Consider the following 13,135-nt stretch of genomic DNA (forward strand, 5'->3'; position numbering starts at 1 on the left):
TTAGGGTATTCCAATTTTCTAGGCTATTATCCACTTATTAGTGAGTGCATACCATGACTGATCTTTTGAGACTGGGTTACCTCACTTAGTATGATGTTCTCCAGCTCCATTCATTTGCCTAAGAATTTCATGAATTCATTGTTTCTAATGGCTGAATAGTACTCCATTGTGTATATATACGACATTTTTTTGCATCCATTCCTCCATTGAGGGATATCTGGGTTCTTTCCAGCTTCTGGCTATTATAAATAAGGCTGCTATGAACATAGTGGAGCATGTATTCTTATTACATGCTGGGCAATCCTCTGGGCATATGCCCAGGAGTTGTATAGCAGGATCCTCTGGAAGTGAGGTACCCAGTTTTCTGAGGAACCGCCAGACTGATTTCCAGAGTGGTTGAACCAATTTACAACCCCACCACCAGTGGAGGAGTGTTCCTCTTTCTCCACATCCTCATCAACACCTGCTTTCTCCTGAGTTTTTAATCTTAGCCATTCTGACTGGTGTAAGGTGAAATCTCAGGGTTGTTTTGATTTCCTGATATGATAGTCTACCTAAGTGACCCAAAAAACTCCACCAGAGAACTCCTACAACTGATAACTTCAGCAAAGTGGCAGGTTATAAAATCAACTCAAGCAAATCAGTAGCCTTCCTATACTCAAAGAATAAGCAGACTGAGAAAGAAGTTAGGGAAATGACACCCTTCACAATAGAACCAAACAATATAAAGTACCTTGGTGTGACTCTGATCAAACAAATGAAAGATCTGTATGAAAAGAACTTCAAGTCTCTGAAGAAGGAAATGGAAGAAGACCTCAGAAAATGGAAAAATCTCCCATGCTCATAGATTGCCAGGATTAATAAAGTTAAAATGGCCATTTTGCCAAAAGCAATATACAGATTCAATGCAATACCCATGAAAATCCCAACTCAGTTCTTCATAGAGGTAGAAAGAGCAATTCTCAAATTCATCTGGAATAACAAAAAACCCAGAATAACTAAAACTATTCTCAATAACAAAAGAAATTCTGGGGGAATCAGTATCCCTGACCTCAAGCAATACTACAGAGCAACAGGGTTAAAAACTGCATGGTATTGGTACAGTGACAGGCAGGCAGATCAATGGAATAGGATTGAAGATACAGAAATGAACACACACCTATGGCCACTTGATCCTCGACAAAGGGGCTGAAAACATCCAGTGGAAAAAAGATAGCCTTTTCAACAATTGGTGCTGGTTCAACTGGAGGTCAGCATGCAGAAGAATTCGAATTGATCCGTCCTTACCTCCTTGTACTAAGCTCAACTCCAAATGGATCAAGGACCTCCACATAAAGCCAGACACTCTGAAGCTAATAGAAAAGAAACTGGGGAAGACCCTTGAGGACATAGGTACAGGGGGAAAGTTCCTGAACAGAACACCAATACCTTATGCTCTAAGATCAAGAATTGACAAATGGGACCTCATAAAATTGAAATGTTTCTGTAAGGCAAAGGACACTGTTAAAAGGATAAAACGGCAACCATCAAATTGGGAAAGGATATTCCCCAACCCTACATCTGATAGAGGGCTAATATCCAATATATACAAAGAACTCAAGAAGTTAGACCCCAGAAAACCAAATAACCCTATTAAAAATGGGATACAGAGCTAAACAAGGAATTTTCACCTGAAAAACTTCAGATGGCTGAGAAGCATCTAAGAAGTGTCTTCTTAATTATTGACTGTATCATGTGAGTAACATAATCCTCACATTGTGACAAAAAGTACATACAGACAGTAAAATTCAAGTGAGAAGGTAAAAAAAATAAGCAACAAGAAAATCTCCATGAAACTAAATGACAAGCAGAGCTTTGCAGAATGGGCACTAACTACATAACACATTTATATCCATTCACTCAGGAAACATACATTATTGGAAGAAAAGAATGTTTTGTGTTAAATGTGGATGTTTGTGGGGTAGGGTACATGTATGTTCAGGTGCAAGTGTATGTGTTTGTGTTTCAGTGTGTCTGTGTGAGTGTGTCAGTGTGTTTCTACGTCTCTCTGTGGTTCCTGAGAGTTTCTGTGGTCCCTCTATATATATATGCCAAAGAACTATGTTCTTATGGATATCATTTCTTAGATATTATCTGTCAAGTTTATTAAGTGCGGCTTTACATTGGCCTGGTATTTGCCAAACACATTAAATAATCTATCAAGCAAACTTCAGAGACCCACCAGTCTCCTTCCCTATAGTACTGAGACTACAATCCCATGCCCACATCTGTTTTCTTCTTATTCTTTTACTGGGTTCTGACTTTATCTTGACTGGGTTATTTCCCCATCACAATGTCTGACTTCTTGGGAAGTAAAAGACGTACTTCTTGGCACATGCAATTCAGTCAAGAAAACTTTTTGAAATGAATGGGCAGGAAGATTTTTCAACTGGCAAGAATTGTAAAATTATATTTAACTTCAAAAAAAAGTGTTTCTGTGGAAAGATAATCTGTTAGCTAATTTGAATATCGTACTCGAGAATCCACACATTGTGTCCTGTTTAATTGAGTTATTCCATTACTAGTTTTAAGATTCCCACCCACATGATGCTTTGAGTGTCTTTCAACACTGAAGCATGAAGAGGAAACATTAGTGTCTTCCCATGTGTGCACAGAGGAGATGGCTAGTCTAAGGCATGCTAGCATATCCGCAGGCTTCTCTTTATATTATGTTGTATTTCATGATCTCAAATGTGTGTATTTATCATCAAATGACTTCTGTAAAGTAACTTCTTACAGAACACACAATAATGCTACATTTTGTAATTCTCTAATAATAGGTAAAATCTAAAAATTAACTTCAACTGGTGGGTGATGGCAGCACACCTTTAGTCCAAGAACTTGGGCAGCAGAAGCAGGTGGATCTCTGTGAGTTTGAAGCCAGCCTGATCTATAGAGTGAACTCCAGGGAAGCCAAGGCTACACGGAGAAACCTTGTCTTGAAAAAACAAAGCAAAATAACAATAACAAAAAACCATAAGTGTACTTAATACTGCATTTTAAGTGAGTTTTAAATTGATAAAATGAATAAGTTAATACTATAATTTTCAATCTCTCCTTCAAGAGTTGTCATGAGCATTTATATTTTGATCAAATCACATAGTGTGATATAGTGGTGATTTATGGATATAAAATGTTCTCTAAAATAATTTATTTGCAAATGATTTTTTCTACATACAATACTTCATTGAAAAGCACATTTGCTGCTACTTTTATATTTTTTTTAATATTCATATTAAGCAAACTCAGTGAGCTCTAAAAATTCAGATAGATATTAAATACAGATGAGGAAATATAATTATGAGCCAACTGGAAGGTTTACGAAGTAGAAGTTATGAAGCGCTGACTACCCGGTGATCCCTGTACTTGCCATGTAAAGCCATTTCCTCTGTAGAAATTATTTCTCTTCGCCTTTCTTAACATTTCCTCTTCTCCAGTGTCCTTCCATAACAGCAGCCTCAGTTGCTTTTGCTTTTATTTAACAGCCATTATATGCTAAGTATGAAAGGTTCACCTAATAATTAATAGGATTCCCACCAAACATTTTGTTATATTGTTGGGGAGAGCATGGCAGCCAGGTCATTTCCAAACAATGGAATAGCTGCAGTGAGCCTCCATTGTTACGTGTCGTACTGAAAACTCTTCCCACGTAATGGGTTTTGCTGAAAGGTCTGCGCATTTTCACCGTTCATGGATTTTGACTAGTTTTCCTGAAGTTACGCTGTTCCTGTACACATCCAGTCAGAGGTGCCGGATTTATTAGGTATCAATCCTGGTCTCAGTTTCAGGCAAAGGAAACACAGAAGTTATAGTTCGGTTATAATGGGGGAGGGGGGAGAGACGCAAAAGAAAGGTGGCCAGCAATTTTCAGCAATGAATTCAGAGAAATGAAAGCAACACAGAGCACGCACAGTGACTGATTTCCCAGCCCAGTTATAAAAACACCATCCCAGTAGACAGCCAGTCACCACTGACCCCATCCTCTCTTACCCCATGAAAGGCACAGATGTCTTCACACTGACTGTTGTCAACAGTAGTACATCCAACCTTAGCTTCTCGAAAGAAATAATGAGATAATAAGTAAGCAGTGAATAGGGAAATTGGCAGGAGCTGCGGTAATTGCTGCAATCAAAACAACGATGCCTCTGATGGCTTCATGGTTGTCCCTTCCAGGTATTGTGTTTCTATTCCTGGTTTCTCAGGAAAGATCTCTGTCCTTACAATGACTTTTTAGACGACACAGTGGCACTGCTGCCATTTATTTCTCAAACCTGGGCAAAGTGCAAGACACAATAAAGCCAGTTGTAAACCTTCATTGTGTGATCTCAGAACAATGGCACAGGAAAACCTGGTTTCTCTCCCTTTCTATATCTCTTACATCTTGGGGCGGAGTGGGACCTTCTGCTTTATGTTACTAAAAGAATTGTTTTGCAATCCTTTGTAGATATCACAAATGATTACTTACTACAAACACACAAAACGTATTATCACGAGCATTCATTTTTGATGGAACTAATTTGATCATTTACATTTGACAGGGTAAAACCAAAATTGTATTATGTACATATATATAAATAAATATGTGTGTTCCATTTATTGCCTTTTCTAGCAGACAGTCTGTATGCTCATGGAATCTCATTTATTTTTCATTTCCTTCACAATTATCTATGAGCAAACTGACATTTTGTAACATTAGAAATCTATTCTATATTTAAATACAATGAGGACTCTATACTCTGTACATATTATATACAAATACATAGAAAATAAGCCTTCATATATTTTTTATTGAAATATTTTAATCAGATAACTTTTATTCCTGTTTCTTACCTCACACCCTAAGCAGTAAATAATCCCCAGTATCACTCATCACATATAACATTATTTTTTATTTATAGGTGCTTTGTTTCATTCTTGACTCGGTTATAGAAGGACAATGAATTGTAACTGTTGTGTAGGCTGGTCCTATACCTATTTTTAGTTTAAAGCACAGAATCAGTCAGCCCTCAGAGCCATGTTGAGGCCTTGGGTTTGAAATTTAACACCACAAAACAAAAGAAACAAAATTAAAATGTGCTTTCTGGTCTTATAACACCAGAAAACAAATATTGTGGAAAGAGTAGCATCACACTATATGCTGGACTAGGCTTTCTAAAATGACCTCTGGGTACAGGACCCTAATGTTTGATGACCAGTACCTATGAAGTTGATACTGAACAAAGATAGCCCTTTACAGTGACTGAGTCTTTCCTACAACTCCAGAAGAATGTATATTACCCAGCATGCAATGAGGGCTTAGAAACTCAGAGAAACTAAAGGACTCATTGTCTATCTCCTGAACCAGTGTTAGTCTATGGCCAAGACCATATAAACCTTTCACGTTTCTCAGAACGTAGAACTAACACAAAACTAGGTTCTTCCCTCTTTTCTCTATATCTACCATCTTAAGCTGTAGAGAAATTAATCTTTGACAGCCCCTGGAAGAGAGATAGAAGTATTAGAAAGAAGACTCACGAGAGGGCCAGACTTTGGGGAGACAGCTCTTGGGGCTTCCTTACCATCTCTGTCACTCTAGTATCATAAATACCCAAGTCTGCCCATCTGGTGGAATTCACAGGAAAGAACACACTAAAGCCAATGAGGTTTCCGTCCTATTTTTCCATGCACAATACAGGAGCCACACGATAGTTTTTCAGAGAAAATATAATTAAAATCATTTAATAAAATTAAAAGTCATTCTCACCTTCAAGAAAACTTTAATTTTTTTCTGATGAAAAGTATATTATACTTAAAATGGAATTGTGAAGTCCAGCAAATTCTGCTGTTAAAAGCAAGAATAAAGGAACCCAAGATCAGGGCAAGAAACAGTCTCAATGCTCTATCAAAATCACATCAATCAAAATATATACGGGGGTTTTCACTCAAGGGGAGATGAAAAGAGAAAATTCAATTTTGGATGAAAGCAAAGCCATTGTTTTGTTTGTTTTGACTAAGGTTATTCCAATGCCACACTTACACAGTTATATCATTTAATAAAACATGAAAAAACATAAAATCAACAACCTTTATACCTATAAAAAAAATCAGGGGAAAATGAGTCAATACCAGCCAGAAGTATAGTATTCATTAGTATGAAAGTCAAAAAGAAAAAAAAAATATGGGTGTGAAATGATGAACGAAATCCGTGGTAACTATGATTAGGCAAAAATCATCTCCATCATATATATATATCAGTGATATATCACCTAAAAATCATTTCATTTCACGGATCATTTCCATAGAATAGAAGACAACAAACATTCCATCAGCTCTGTAGATGCAGAAACGCTTTGTGCAAGTCTTTAGTCATCCTGATTTAAAGTCTCGGTGTGAAGGCAACTTGAAAAACCTGTATCTAAGATCATATTTACTGATGAATGCTGGAATTTTGTCCTCTGAGACAAATGACGAGGCAAGGCTGTCTCTTCTTGACACTTGTTGGATTACCTGCAGCACTCTCATCTGGATAATCAGTTAGCATAGAAGCAAGATGCACTCAATAAAGGTTGAAAGGAAGAAATAAATCTCTCAGCAAGTAGCTTGATCCTGTATCAAAACACATAAAACTCCATGCTGAACAAATTTCCAAATACCTACTGAGGACCTGAAGGATGCATCAGTGCATAAAAGCATGACCTGTAAAGAGCTTGTTGACTTGAGTTTGATCCCTATGAATCATGTAAAATGTGAGAAGGGCTGCACACAGTAGGTCTGCTGGTGTCTATATACAACCTTTACATGGGTGAGGAACCTGGGGACAAGAGAACCCACAGGAAGCCTCACTAATTAGGACAGTGGCAGAAAAACAAGAGAGCCTCTGCCTCAAGAACCAGGTGGAGAGAATCACCACAGAACGTGTCCTTTGGTATCCATGCTCACAGTTGGAATACATGATATGCCTGTGTATGTGTACACATACAAGCACTTAATAAATAAATATATATTTAATACTACGTAATATAAGTGAACATATTCATGTTCATGTACGATCCAAAATCAATTACCAGAAGATGAAGCAATGAATCCTATCTCCACAGGCAATAGATAATCTGAAAACAGAATAAGACCCCAGACAACTAGACACAAACACCTGCGGCAACTATGGAATGCTGAGTGGGAGAAACCACCTTCCCCAAGGAAATGCTCCCCAGCAGCTGGTTATCAAGCAGTCGGTCCCGAAAACATACTTATAAGTAACATTGTACAAACTGAGCAGGTTTTTATTTAGGAATATATATGTATATACCGATGTAATAACAAGGAAAAAAAGAAACCATGAATTTGAAAGAGGGCAAGGAGGTATATGGAATGGCTTGGAGAGAGGAAGGGAAATGAAAAAAGTATTATGATGATATTACTATCAGGAAATAAAAATTAAAATAAACGCAAACATTCCTTTTAAATGAACACTGAAAAGAACAAAGGATAGGAGGAGGGGCTGGGCCGCCTTTGCATAAATGCTGGGGAGCCAAGCAGCTACAAAGGCAACTCCTGCAGGAGGACCAAATAGAGGACTGCCTGGGAGACCTAGGATTGCTGATGCAGAGAATGAGCATCAATCGGGAGCTGCTCTTTGGAAGGGATGCCTTCTTAGGACCAATGGGGCAGGGATTGAGGGTATTAAAGGGCTTACAGCAGTGTTCAGACCTGAGTCTGTGTCTTTGATTCCACACCACCTCACCTCCAACCCACAAGGGCAGGTAGGTAGGGTCAGGCACAGGGGGGGGGGGAAGGGGTGATGATGGGGAAGGGGAGCAGGGGGTCCATGGCAAAGGCAGTAAAATAGAATCAAACAAATATTTAAATTTTAAGCATTAAGTCCCCAAATATGTGTTAGACTAATCAAACATGCCCGCGGATTAGAATGCCTGGTGTCATCACTATGGAGACTTCAAAAGCCGATCCAATGATCACAACAATTATTAATGAAATCCGCATGGCTTCTTTTGTTTTGCAGAGATTTTCAAGCTGATCTTAAAATACATAAAATGCAAAGTTCTGAGCAGAGTAAAAATGATTTGGAGTCAAACTCCTAGGAAATAAAATGTTCCAACTTCAAAACTTTCTAAGCTGCGGTCATCACAGATGGTGCTGGCAAAGGATAGACAGAGATCAACAGAACAGAATCAGGTCCAGAAATAAAACCCTCATGTTTATGGTCAATTGATCTTGTACAAATGTGCCAAGGGAATCAATGGGGAAGGGATAGTCAATTTGCTGTCCGAGACTATAAATTAAAACCTTCCTGCACACCGTATGCGGTAATTAACTCACAGTGGATAATAGACCTAAAAGGAAGAGGAGAAACTACAAGCCCTTGCATAAAACATAAAGCCTGTCTTTACGACCTTGAGTTCCAGGAAGAGTTCTTAAATAATATGTCAAAAACACACTAAAAATTTTAAAAATTGAAATTATCCATTTCAAATATAAAATAGCATTAAAAATATGAAATAAGCATAGATGGGACAAAAATCATTGCAAGTTATATCTTTGAAATGAAAAAAAAAACCTTCAAAATATGAAGACATTAAATATCTCACTAAAAGTCAGCCCATGGTCAGTAAGTATGTAAAAAGATGGTATTCCACATTCATCACTAGAAGAATACAAATATTAAAATTTTTATCAATGTCCCTTAGGTGACTATGCCCAGACAAACAAAAGGTGAGGGTTGTGTCTGTGGGATGTGGAGCATCTACATCTCTTGTTGAAATGTAAACTATTATCGCTATTTGGTACAACATATTGGCACTTGGAAAAACACAGACATAAATTTGGTATGTGACACAGAGATGAAATTGCTAAGAACCTGCACAAGATACATGCGAGATGCTAGTGTAATATCCATAGTAGCTTAAATTTAAAAAATATACAAAACTCTACTTGGAAATACACAAGGTTTGTGTCAATAGTTTGGAATATTAACTATGAAAAAAGTGTCAGTGGTGCAGGCTATTTACTTGGTGACTGACCCTCAAGGTCATAGTACTAAATGAAAGAAGTAGCGTGCAAACGACTTCTAATACAATTCTACTCATAATAAATGAGTAGATGGGGGTAAATCTACATAGAAATATAGAAAGATGGTGTTTTTAGTATTCAGGGATAGTAGTAGCCATGGCCTGCAAAAGAACATGAGGAATTTTGAGGGTATATAAATGGTGGGGAAGGTCTACTCACAATAGTGATCACCACATGATTTGTTTCCCAGTTTTATAACACATACATACATACATAAATACACAAATGCATGCGCGCGCGTGCACACACACACACACACACACACACGCTAACTTATGCTATGAAAATCAGTTAATTGAAATATCCTGAATTTTCCCCTCATTTTTTAAAAACATTTGGTAACCTGGAGTTCATTAACATTTGCCCTTTTCATTATTTTTTATTTTTTCTCTTTTTTATTGGATATTTTCTTTATTTAGATTTCAAATGTTTTCCCCTTTCCAGGTCTCCCCTGATGAAACCTCCTATTCCATCCCCCCTCCCTCTGCCTCTATGAGGGTGCTCCCACACACACCCACTCCCATCCTCCTGCCTTGGCATTCTCCTTCACTGGGGCACTGAACACCCTCAGGCCCAAAGGCCTCTCCTCCCACTGATGTCCAACAAGGCCATCTTCTGCCACAGATGTGGCCAGTGCCATGGGTCGCTCGATGTGTATTTTTCGGGTAATGGTCCACTCCCCGGGAGCTGCGGAGGGGTCTGGCCTGATGACATTGTTGCTCCCTCCATGGGGCTGCAAACCCCCTCAGCTCCTTCAGTCCCTTCTCCAGCTGCTCCATCAGAGACTCCCGAGCTCAGTGCAATGGTTGGCTGTGAGCTTCCTCCTCTGTATTTGTCAGACTCTGTCAGAGTCTCTCATAAGACAGCCATAACAGGCTCCCTTCAGCAGTCTCTTCCTGGCATCCACAATAGTGTCCAGCTTTTGTGACCGTATATGGCTAATATCCATTATCAGGGAGTGCATAGTGTGTGTGTTCTTTTGTGACTGAGTTACCTCATTCAGGATGATATTTTCAAGTTCCATCCATTTACCTGTGAATTTCATGAAGTCACTGTTTTTAACAGCTGTGTAGAATTCCATTGTGTAAATGTACCACATTTTCTGTATCCATTTCTCTGTTGAGGGACATATGGGTTGTTTCCAGCTTCTGGCTATCATAAATATGGCTGCTATGAACATAGTGGAGCATGTGCCCTTATTACATGTTGGAGCATCTTCTGGGTATATGCCAGTAGTGGTATAACTGGGTCCTTATGTCCAATTTTCTGAGGAACTGCCAGACTGATTTCCAGAATGGTTGCACCAGCTTGCAATCCCACCAGCAATGGAGGAGTGTTCCCCTTTCTCCACATCCTCACCAGCATCTGCTGTCACCTGAGTTTTTGATATTAGCCATTCTGACTGGTGTGAGGCAGAATCTCAGGGTTGTTTTGATTTGCATTTCCTTAATGACTAAGGATGTTGAACATTTCTTTAGGTGCTTCTCAGTCATTCTATTAGCTCTGTTCCCCATTTTTAATAGGGTTATTTGATTCTCTAGAGTCTTACTTCTTGAGTTCTTTGTATATGGGATATTAGCCCTATATTGGATGTGGGATTGGCAAAGGTATTTTCCCAATCTGTTGGTTGCCATTTTGTCCTTTTGACAGTGTCCTTTGTTTTACAGAAGCTTTGCAATTTTATGAGGTCCCATTTGTATTTTGTTGATCTTAGAGCATAAGCTATTGGTGTTCTGTTCAGGAAATGTTCCTCTGTATCCATGTGTTCAAGGCTTTTTTCCACTTTCTCTTTTTACTAGATTCAGTGTATCTGGTTTTATGTGGAGGTCCTTGATCCACTTGGATTTGGGTGTTGTACAGGGAGAAAAGAATGGAACAATTTGCATTCTTTTGCATGCTGACTGCCAGATGAACCAGCACCATTTGTTGAAATGCTGTCTTTTCCCCACTGGATTATTTTAGCCCACAGGAATGTAGTAACTTGAAGCAATCCCACTAAAATCAGGGACTAGACAAAGCTGCCCACTCTCTCCCGGTCTTTCAACATAGTACTTGAAGTTCAAGCTAGAGCAATTAGACAACAAAAGGAGGTCAAAGGGATAAAAATTGGAAAGGAAGAAGTCAAAATATTACTATTGACAGATGATATGATAATATACTTAAGTGACCCCAAAAATTCCCCAGACTACTTCTATAGCTAATAAACAATTTCAGCAAAGTAGCTGGATATAAAATTAACTCAAACAAATCAGTAGCCTTCCTCTACTCAAAACATAAACAGGCTGAGCAAGAAATTAGGGAAATGACACCCTTCACAATAATCATAAAAAATGTAAAATATTGGCGTGACTCTAATCAAGCAAGTGAAAAATCTGTATGAAAAGAACTTTAAGTCTCTGAAGAAAAATGATCGAAGCTCTCAGAAGATGGAAAGATCTCCCATGCTCATGGATTGGCAGGATTAATATAGAAAAAATGACCATCTTGCTAAAAGTGATCTACAAATTCAATGCAATCCCCATCAAAATTATTACTCAATTTTTCATAGAGTTAGAAAGAGCAATTCTCAAATTCATTTGGAATAACAACAACAACAAAAACACAAAACAGGATAGCAAGAACTATTCTCAACAATAAAAGAACTTCTGGGGAAATCTCCATCCCTGATCTCAAGCTGCACTACAGAGCAATAGTGATTAAAAACTGCATGGTTGGGGGAACACCCTCACAGAAGCAGGAGGAGAGGGAAGGGGTTAGCGGGCTTCTGTGGGGAAACCAGGATCTGGGATAATATTTGAAAAGTAAATAATGAAAACATCCAATTAAAAAAGTAAAAAAGCAAAATTAAAAAAAAAAGTCATCAGCTGGCCAGGTTCTTTTCTCTTCTGAAGCAGAAAGGCTTTATGTGTAAATATTTAATGTATTTGGTTGGGAACTGTCCATGAAATAGATGATAATTTGCCTTATCATAAGTCTACAGATACAAATATCACTTTCTTTTAATGAAACAATTCCATACACATGCCTCTTCTATACCTAGAATAATTTCTGACCAAATATTTGTGTGCTGTGTCCTAGTTATGTTTGTACATGTTTTACATAAGAATAAAGATAAGAATCAAGCACTGAATAAGACTGAAGGACTCTGCATTTAGCAGACCAACGAGAAGATGTCATTTGTGGATCTAGGCTCAGAAGAGTTGGCCAGCCAAAGGTAGAAGATGCAATTCAAAGAAAACAAAACAAACAAAATCCCAAAATGGTGGAGCTTGGCTCAAGAGATATAAGTGGTAAACATAAATCAAAGGAAAATCAAACACATAAATCAAAGAAAAGGCACAAACATCGTCCTGGGGTAAGCAGGACGAAACTGCACAATAAAGGCTTGGCAGAAGCAGAGGAATGAACCAAAATAGATGAAGAAGGTAAACAGCTTAAGGGTTGGGCACAGGTAAGTCACCAGCTGCCATTTCATTTCTGTCTAAAAGATAAATGATATCATAAGGAGGAAAACACAGAGAAGGCAAAACAAACACAGCATTTCCTCAGAAGGAAATGTATTAAAGCAAAAGATGATTGTACCATGCGTCCTTTAGCCAAACAGGTCTTGTTTGTGAGTCCCTATGTATAAACTTACTTGCATTATGCAATGCTAATAACAAATTTTGTTAGTGGGTAAAATTGATTGCTTTTAAGAACATATTTTTAATTATTTCAGAATATCCTACAATACATTTTTTCCTTCAGTTCCTTTCCTTCCCTCCTCCCAGATCTGCTGTCACCTTCTGACTGACCCCCACACCCTCTGGCCCAACCCCACAACTTCATGTCCTCCGATATGTGTTGTCCGTATGTTTCTGGAATGTGCGACCAATGGGTAGAGCTTGCTCAAAGTACGTCTCTAATGAAAACTGACTCTCCATCAGTCAACAGATGGGCAGGGGATGGATGGGACTCATGAGCTCCACCCTGGCACAGCAACTGAAGACAGTGGCTTCTAGAGATGACACATGATTTTAAAGATGATTCTATG

This window comes from Apodemus sylvaticus, chromosome 4 (assembly GCF_947179515.1).
Source record: "Apodemus sylvaticus chromosome 4, mApoSyl1.1, whole genome shotgun sequence".
Classification (NCBI taxonomy): Eukaryota; Metazoa; Chordata; class Mammalia; order Rodentia; family Muridae; genus Apodemus; species Apodemus sylvaticus.